Raw genomic sequence first — 9,883 nt, forward strand, 5'->3', positions numbered from 1 at the left:
GTAAAGCTCGCTTTGGACATGACAACTTGTACTTCTCATTGTTGCAACAGGTCCACCTGTATTACATGAGACTCTTATATTGAATAAAAATTTCTCTGAAAATGCTATGGCTCAAGTAGTAAAGCTCTAGCCTTGAGCAAAAGAAGCTGAGGCATGCTGCCTAGGCCTAGATTTCAAGCCCAACAAATAGCAAAAAAAAAAAAGTGATAGCAAACCAACTTCACATCCTTGCTAAAGAAAGATGTTTTGATACATCAACCACACCTATAGTCTTGGAGCATATGGATCATTTTATTTCTCTGAATACTCCTTGTAGTGTGCACTCAATAAATACTCTTCAGGCCTAAGTAGAAATTAATAAAGATTCCAGAGATAAAAAATATTTTTAGCTAGGCACTGCTGGCTCATGCCTGGAATCTTAACTACTTAGAAGGCTGGAATCTGAGGATCATAGTTCAAGCCAGGCTAGTAGAAAAGCCCATGTGATTCTTATATCCAATTAATTATCACAAAGCCAGAAGAGGTAATGTGGCTCAAGTGGAAGAGCACCAGTCTTGAGTGTAAACACCAACCAGTCTTGAGTGTAAAAATTGAGTGTTTAATCCCTTATTTCAAGCCCCAGTACTGGCACATGGGTGCGCTCACACACACACACACACACACACACATACATGCAAGCACACACACCTGCACACCCACCAAATATGTATAGGCCTTCAGACATAAGGTTCTTCAACATCTATTCCCTTTCCTCCCAGATACTTTGCACTATTCCACAGCTCCCAGATTCTGAGAGAACAGAGATCAACTCATGCCCACATCCAAAGTAGATGCAAATTTCAAATCACTCACACTAACTCTGGACTAGGCACATTTCCTAAAGGAAGATGGAGTGGAGAAGTAAAGAGCAAGAAGGAAAGAAACAGCTCTACACCTCTGGAAAGATGATAGGATTCATGTAAGGAAGATCCAAGTGCCACACAAGATAAACTGTGCATCACAAGACTGGGGCTATGTAGGTATTTCAGAATTTGTACAGCTATTGTTTCTTTTTCATCATTAAAGATGCCCAACACATTTATGGCTCCTTGCTTTTTTGCCTGAAGTTACTTCTGATTAAGATAATTTTGTTGACATTTTCACTTGTCAGGAAGAGACTTATATGTGAAATGAACAAATGAAATATGACTTTGATTATTTCCCTGGTCTCTTTTATGGGGAAAACTGATGGTTCTTTCCCCCAACTCTATTCTTTTCAATAGAATAACTTTGGTTTTTTTTCCATTGAGTTATTTTTATTTGCACTAATGAGAAATGAGGTGTACAGCAATGGTTTGGCATGCAGAATCCTTTGCTTTCCACGTGAAAAGTGACTGGGGGAGGAAGTAAGTGTGGAAGGTGGGTATGGAGACACACTGAATCTCTCAGTTGCTGAAACAGGAAAAATAAAAGTAAGGTTACATAATTCTGTATTTTACTAAAAATCTAGACCAGAATTTTGTTTTGCATTCAATGAGTATGTATGGTCAATGCATAAATAAGGAAAATGAAAAGAGGTTATAGTCTTTGTCTAGTTGTTGTTTTTTTCTTTTTCTTTTTTTTTCCTGTTGGTCATGGGTTCTGGGCACTGTCCCTCAGCTCTTCAGCTCAAGGCAAGCACTCTACCACTGAGCCACCTTCCCAGCCCTTCTTTGTCTAATATTAATTGTGATTGTGAAGGTAAGTTGCTTGACATACTTTTCAACTCATTCAATTTAAATCACTTGTTATCAAGTTGAATTTGTTACTTCCTGTAATATTTTTTCAAAAATATCCCTTGATTTAATGTATAAGTAAACATGTAAACTCCCCTATGTACATGCCCACAGACATCTTGATTGAAGTATGGTATATGCAGGGGAGAATTCAATGGTGTGAATCCTTTGAACGATTAACTTACAGTCTAACAAAATGACTACTAGGAAACTAGCACTTGAAGTGGTGACCGGAGGGTCAAGGAGGGACAAGAGCCAAGATGGGAGAATGTATTAAATGTATATCCTTGAAAATTAAACTAAGAAACCGGAGGGAATGAACTGGAGTTGGGTCAAGAGGAGGGGTTGATGAAGAGAGGAAGGAAAGTGAGAATACAGTCATAATATTCAATGCATACCCTATGAGACTTGGAAAATGGAGGGAATGGGTGGGGTTGGGAGGGATTGGGGAAAATAATAAAAGAGGTGACATCCATCCAAACACATTGTACTTATAAACTGTGTAACCACATAAAGATAATTTTTTTAAATATTTGTAAAAAAGTATCCCTTGATCTTGTTCAAGACTGGTGCTTTCAAAAATGATTTAGACAGAAATAATTTTGACACCTGTTCACAAGTAAAGAGAGAAGGAGAATTTTCCCTTTTATCTAGGCCTACTACACAAGATCACACAGTAGAAAGGAGAGAATAAACACCAAAGGGGATAGACACAAGTAATATATTCCTTCCACAGAGAAGTACATTTCCTGTTTACCACAGTCATTAGCTTCAGAAGGTAAGTGCTTTTTCTTCACTAAAAATAATCACAATTTCCACTACTACTCAGTAAGTGCTTTTCTACCAGGAAGTGACTTGGGGTCATTAGAAGCAGTGGGATTCCCTCATCTTCTGTTCCCTGTCTGACTCTCATCCTGCTTCACTAACACACAGAGTTAGGAGGTACAGAAAACTCCCTGCACATTCCTTTCCTGTCACCAACATCATACTCTCTTCCAAGACTATGGGTAGGTACCCATGGAGTGAGAGTTCATGCTTCATGCCTATAATCCTAGCTATTCAGGAGGCTGAGTTTTGAGCATCACAGTTCAAAGCCAGGCCAGGAAGAATACTAGAACTGTGGTTCAAATGGTAGAGTGCTAGCCTTGAGCAATGAAGCCAAAGGACAGAGCACAGGCCCTGAGTTCAAGCACAGTACCTCACTAAGAAGCAGAATTAATTAACTAATTAGCATTTTAGAATCAATCAGAATTTTAAGTCCATTATTGACATACTCATAATGCATTGTCAATCCTAGAAATAACAATATAGATATAAAATATAATCATAATTATAAAATTATTCATTGCTACCTTTTTGCCAAATTATGTTATTTTCTTTACATTATATTTATGGAGAAAGTGTTTATGTGGTTGGCAATGTTCCTATGATTCAGAAGTCTGTCTCAGTTCTTTTTTGTTCTTTCTTCTCATTTCTCTTTTGCTTTTCCTTTTTTCTCCTTCTTTCTCTTTCATTTTTTCTCTCTCTTTTATACTTAAGTATCATTGCTATTCTGCTAACCTATTTCACAAAATACCACACAAAATGTGTTTGTTATTAATTTGTTGATGATAAATCAGCTTTCTTACTTCTGCTTTATCATATTAACCAATGAATAGTGTGCTCTTTCAGGACCATTTAATTATAAGGAATGCTAAGGACTTGTTTTCATCTCTTTTATATTTACAGTGTCATTTATTTACTTCCTCACATGGAGTTCCTGGTTTCAGAAAGATTGATAATTCCAAATTATTTCTAACATTAGGGAATTATCAGATATATTAAAACTGTTCTACTCAACAAAAAGCATTTCAAATTTTATGTAATCAGAAAACTAAGAATTGGTTATAAGGAACTAGATAATTGAAAAGAAATGTACTATTATATCAATGACCCTTGAGAGAATATCCTATTAATTCAATGACTACCATTTTATTATGTATAAAATGTTATTAATTATCATTATAAGGTGTGTCCAACTAAATGCATTATCAAGTCTCCTTTGAACAATCTGAAAGAATATACAATTAATTTGTAATTTCTCATATATGAACTAAGGAAGTAAATAAAACTTAACATTTAGAGATACATTCATGTCTGTGTTATCATTAGGAAAGGGGAAGAGAAAATAATTTAATTAATAAATAACTATAATAGTTATATGCTATATAATTAAATATATTACATATTATATAAATAATATTAAAATAATTATAATTTACATAATAAATAATTATAATAAAGCACCCCCCAAACCATCCAGCAATCCCTGGAGTGTGCAAGTACATATATTTAAGAAAATTTAGTGTAATTATTAGTATTTAGAAATATTTTCATTGGCATAGTAATAAAACAAAAGTATCTAATAAAGTATTTAAAATATGACTGTAAAAGTAGGAGATATTCAAGGATTTAAGATACTAGGTCAAAAGGTATATACCATAATCTCTAGGCTGTAAGAAACATTTTATGTTAAATATTTCATTAATCCTTACATACATTTCTAATGAAATATTTCATAAGTAATAACGAAGCTATAGGGAACAAAGGTACGCTTTTGCATGCTCTGCTTTTATAGAACTCCCAGACTCATCATAAAAAAATTCTAATTCCAAAATTGGTATAAGTAGTATACCATATTAGATAAGTATATAGATAATAATATAGTGTAATCTCATAATTAATTATGAGCCTCTGACTATAAGAAATCCCAATTGTGTGTGTATGTGTGTGTGTACCAGTTCTGGGTCTTAAACTGAGAGACTTGAGCTTTATTCTCACTTATGGGTGACACTGTAGTACGTGAGACACACTTTTATTTCTATTTTCTTTGTTGGTTAATCAGAGATAGAGCTCAAGGATTTGTCTGCCCAGTATGGCTTCAGCTAATGGGATCTAAGTTGCTAGGCTTAGAGTTGAGCTGCCTGTATTTAGCTAGAAATCCCAAATTTAACTGAAAGTATACAGTTTTAAAGTCCACTTTGGATAAGTTTATTCCTACTTCTCTATCATTTATGCTTCCCAGTTGACAACTCATATTCCGTCAGAGGCAGGAGTATTCTCAAAAGTTATAGATAAAGTGCAGACCCGCAGACCCTTGGCTGACAACCAGAAGGTAATTATAGCTAGAATTTCACTTACGAGTGGATTCTTGATGAGTTGCAGCATTTGTCCATTAATATTGGGAAAGTCTCCAGATGGTTTTTAAATATGATATAGATCTAAATCTCTCTCACCCCAAAGGCCACAAGAGTACACAATTTTGATGAATTACACCTGATTCTGTGAACCTCTGGAATCTTTGTAAACAGAAACTACACTATGATTTAAGACAAAGATGGAAGGAGATAGACAAAAAGACCATAATTCAGGGTACCCCCCCAAGACCAAGTAGACAAAATGACAGTGTCTCTTCATGGTGCATAGGATGACCTACTGGGATTCTACTTAAGTATTTACCGTATAGTGTGCCATTTTCTTTATAGAAAATACCTGCTGAAAGTGGACTTCAACAGAGGCTCTGAAAAAGTTATACTTAGATAAGGTTTCCTAAAGTTAACTAGACACAGAAAGTAAGAACATCTTGCTAAAACTGTAACTTTTTAATATCTTTTCTCCTATCAAGTTATATCCATAGGTTCTTAGATTATTTATATGGATTTCCTCTTTCCTTTCCCTTTAGATTTGTGGGAGGGGGTGTGGTTCTCAGCATGCTAAGTTTTTTTTTAATCCACCAATAAGGTTTATCGTGAGCTCATTGTACAGATTTGCAGAAAAAAAGGACTGGTGTCATGATTCTGGAAGACTCCTGGAGTGTTTGGATGGTTTTCTATGAGAAAAGTCAAGTTCAGGCCTATCTATCATCTAGAGACTTCAGTGTACTTCTGGAAGAATATATCTCAAGGCAAAGAACTTTCTAGAACACTTAGTACCTTGCATACAAACTCATTTCCTGAGGTTCTTCTGAGTCAAAAGCCTTTACATACTATAAATTCTCTGGACCAATTCAAATATACAAGTTCAGCAAACATTCAGAAAGTACATGTCATCACTGGATGTATGCCTGAAATATTAAGAAAATGAAACATAAGAGGAAGTTCAAACCAGCTTTCTCTAGAGTGGTAACCAAATGATGGTTGCCAAAATCATCATGCTATTTGTATTACATATTGGTTACTTATTTACAAAACAAAAGAATTTTTGTAAATTGATATAGATTTAAATCAAAATATAAAATGCATAAATTCTGTTTCTAAGATACAAGCACTACTACTTTTGGAAAATAGTACTTAAAAGACTATCTATGTTATTAATTTTTGCTAAGTTAGCAGTGTTTTTAGATAATATACCACTTCTTAGGGTCAAAAGTGTGAAATTAAAGAAAGCAGATAACATAATTATCTGTGAAAATGAATGACATGCAGTCAAAGTAAATAACTGGATATTATATTCACCCTTCTTCACATTAAGCAATACATAGTGCTATTTTCAATCACTCATGGTAACATAGAATAATAATTTTAATGATGTGTTTTGCATAGCATTTTAAATTAATATAAACATTTACAGCTATACATGTCTCTTGTTAATACTACATATATTGGAGATAATGTGGACACAAAGTTATTTATTACAGTATTCAGGAGATTAAATTCATTAGGATCTGTTCCTCACTGAAAAAACCTTAACGTCTAAAATGCTGGCAAAAAATCCTGGTTATAGTTCAAGTCAAATAATGGATAAATAATTAATTCTAATTAAATAATGCAAGGAGTTTGTCTGACTGATGTTATTTTTCTTCTATTTGAGTAATTTTCTATGTCAAGTATATATCCAAAAAACAATCTCAAAACATAAATCACTTTCAGTGAGGTACCCATCAAAATAATTCAAGCATTATTTATCAAGTATGTATAACTATGCATATTTTCTTCAACAATGTATTTATAAATCAATACTTCACCATTTATGAATGAACAAGCCTGGAGACATTAGACTGGAATGTTCATGTAACTCATTTCTTAAATAAAGAAAACTATAATTCTATAAAAAATTTTAGTCACACTTTTTCATTTTTCATTTATTTGTGACGAAAAAATAATCTAACCTCAGAGGTGCCCCTCAAAATCAGTAGAGAGATTGTTTCTATCAAATATTCAAAATATTATTTGAATAACATGATACATTCAACTTACATATAAAAGCAGCTGCCTTCCAAGGAGAAGGAATAAACAAGAATGCAGGTGAATGACTTAGGTTTGTTCTACCAAGAATTGGAGAACAATAAGTGTTTTTCAGTATGGAACTGTCTGTGAACTCAAAAGTAACTAGAAAGAAAGGCCTATTCTGGTCCTTTCCTATACCTGCATGGATGCTTTTCCTGAATGGAAAGTATTTCTAGACCAGGAAAGTCATGAATAAAATCAGCCTTTGGAAAAGTGTGACAGGTCATCTCTGCATTCTTGATATCATTCAAAGGGAAGAAGAAATACCCAACTAGAGACAAATCAACTTGGACAACACACACACACACACACACACACACACACACACAAATGCTTTTTTAGAAGTAAGTGTCCCTGCATGCAGTTGTAGCAACAGAACATAATACAAGATTCCCAGTCTTAGCTTAAAAATGAGCAAGTTTATTTGGCTGTATTACAATTAGTTGTAGACAACACAGCTGTCTCTGTCTTTCTGCAGCAAATCAGCTCAGGTTTTCCCTGCTTCCTCCTCTCCATTATTATGTCCTCCACAGAAAGCCATGATCTTCCCCTGAGCTAAGCCTGCTCAGGCCAGGCAGATTCTAGTCTAGATATGTAGTTGATGTAAAATACATTTTTCCCCAAGTAGATTAAAGAATGTTGGCTGGAAGGTCTGGAAGAGTTTTTTTGTTTTTTGTTTTTGATAGCTGACATAAAATGGGAATTCTCTCTTCTAACTTTTTCAGCAGCTGACCACTTAAATAGAAGTAGACATCCCAGGATTGTGAGAGAAATTCCAAAAAGATGGCAAAGAAGGTAAACCAGGATCACAGAGATCCTGAGAATTTTAATTCAATAGTCATTACTGGTTTATTCTCACACTACCATTCTTGTTGTTTTTGTTATGTAATAATACTATTATTGTTTATACCACCTTTAATACACCATCTGTAGCTTAAAGGCACAGCATTCACTGATAGGTGTTAAGAGGTGGGTATCTAATACGCTGAAAGCAAGCCAAGGCCAGATTATCAAAGATAAGCAAGCAGAATTCAGAAAGAAAAAAAAAAAGGAATGTGTCCTATTTGCTGAGCTGTGGGGAGTCATTGATGGTTTTTGAGCACAAGAGTGACATGATCAGAACTGAACTTCAAAGAGTGAATTTAGAAGTTGTGTGTGGGAAGGATTTAAGACAAGGGTTGGAACACTTCACCACTTGGAAGGCATTGTTGCATATTCATTTAAAAAGCTAGTTTATGGCTCAGCATAAATAATTTTTAAACACAAAGTAAAATGCAGTGTGTGTTGCCATGGAAGTGACAAGTCTCCGAAAGATAATGACAAGTACAAAAGACAGTGGCATTGTAATTTAAATTTTTATAAAGCTTTCTAGAATTTAAGTACATTTTCAAGCAGCGTATTTTGAATACACTAGGCTAAGATTATGGTTATTTTATAGGTCTTGCTAAGAAAGAAAATCACAAAAGAGGGAGTTGTTTTATTTTTTTGAACATGAGACCTATAAACCTAACCAAATCAAGTTCACATAATAAAAAGCTAAGTAGAGTTTGAATGAGTGAATGAGTTTATCAACACCAAATGCGGTATACCACACAGATCAGGAGGACATGTAATTATTAGAGCTGGTGGCAGTCACACATACGTGAACCAAAGGGGGAATAAAGGTATTAATCCCAATTTCTGGCACAAGCTGTGCCTATTTGTTCTTTATTCTCCTTGCCTTTCATTAGCCATGAAGAAATATTACAAAAGTAAAGAAGACATTAATGCTAAGTTCAAAAACACAGCCAGGTGCCAGTGGCTCATGCCTATAATCCTAGCTACTCAGGAGGCTGAGATCTATTTCCTTTTGGCCACATCCTCTCCAGAAACTGTTGTTATTAGATTTCTTGATTATAGCCATTCTAACTGGTGTGAAGTGGAATCTCAACATTGTTTTGATTTGCATTTCTTTTATTGCCAGAGAAGTTGAGCATTTCTTCATGTGTCTGTTGGCCATTCTTATTTCCTCTTCAGAGAAGTCTCTCTTTAAGACTTTAGCCCAATTATTAATGGGGCAGTTGTTTCTTTGAGGATTTGTTTTGGGGGGGATTTAATCTTTTGAATTCTAAGTATATTTTAGATATGAGACCCTTGTCTGTTGTATGACTAGTGAAGAACTTCTCCCAATCATGGGCTTTCTGTTGATCTCACTAGCTAAGTTCTTTGCCATGCAGAAGCTCTGCAATATCATACAATCCCATATGTCCAATCTTTATTTGATTTGTCATGTTTATGGGTCTTTATTAAGAAAATTTAGGCTTGTGCCAAGGATCCCTAGAGTTTCTCCTACTCCTTCCTGTAATTTTTTCAGGGTATCTGCTTTTACTTAGAGGTCTTTGGTCCATTTGGAGTTGATTCTGGTGCAGTGTGAAATATAAGGATCTAACCTTAAAAACAAGCAAACAAACAAACAAAACTGTGTTTCCAAAACAGTTCTGTGTGAGGAATTAGAGGTTAAGGATTCAACATAAACACAGTGTCATCACCCAAAATGGCGGTGCTGTACATGGTTCCAAAGTAACCAGACCTCTTCCCATGCGTCAGAGTCTCTGCCAAATACACAGGAGAAACCCCTGCTCCTTAGTGCATCAGGACTGAAGGCTCAAACAATGGAAAGAACCAGCTTCAGAATCTAAAATCCCGGATTGAGAGTTCCGGGAAGATGGCAGAGGAGAAGCTGGAATCTGAACAAGTTCTCGCATAGAAAGCAGTTTTAGAGTTCCAGTGAACAGTCCTAAGCCAGAGAATCACACCAAGTGTGCCATCACAGGACACAGAGTTAGACAAGAGAGGGGAAGCCAAGGCAACGAGACACATCTGAGC

Source organism: Dipodomys ordii, unplaced genomic scaffold (genome assembly GCF_000151885.1).
Source record: "Dipodomys ordii isolate 6190 unplaced genomic scaffold, Dord_2.0 Scaffold234, whole genome shotgun sequence".
Classification (NCBI taxonomy): Eukaryota; Metazoa; Chordata; class Mammalia; order Rodentia; family Heteromyidae; genus Dipodomys; species Dipodomys ordii.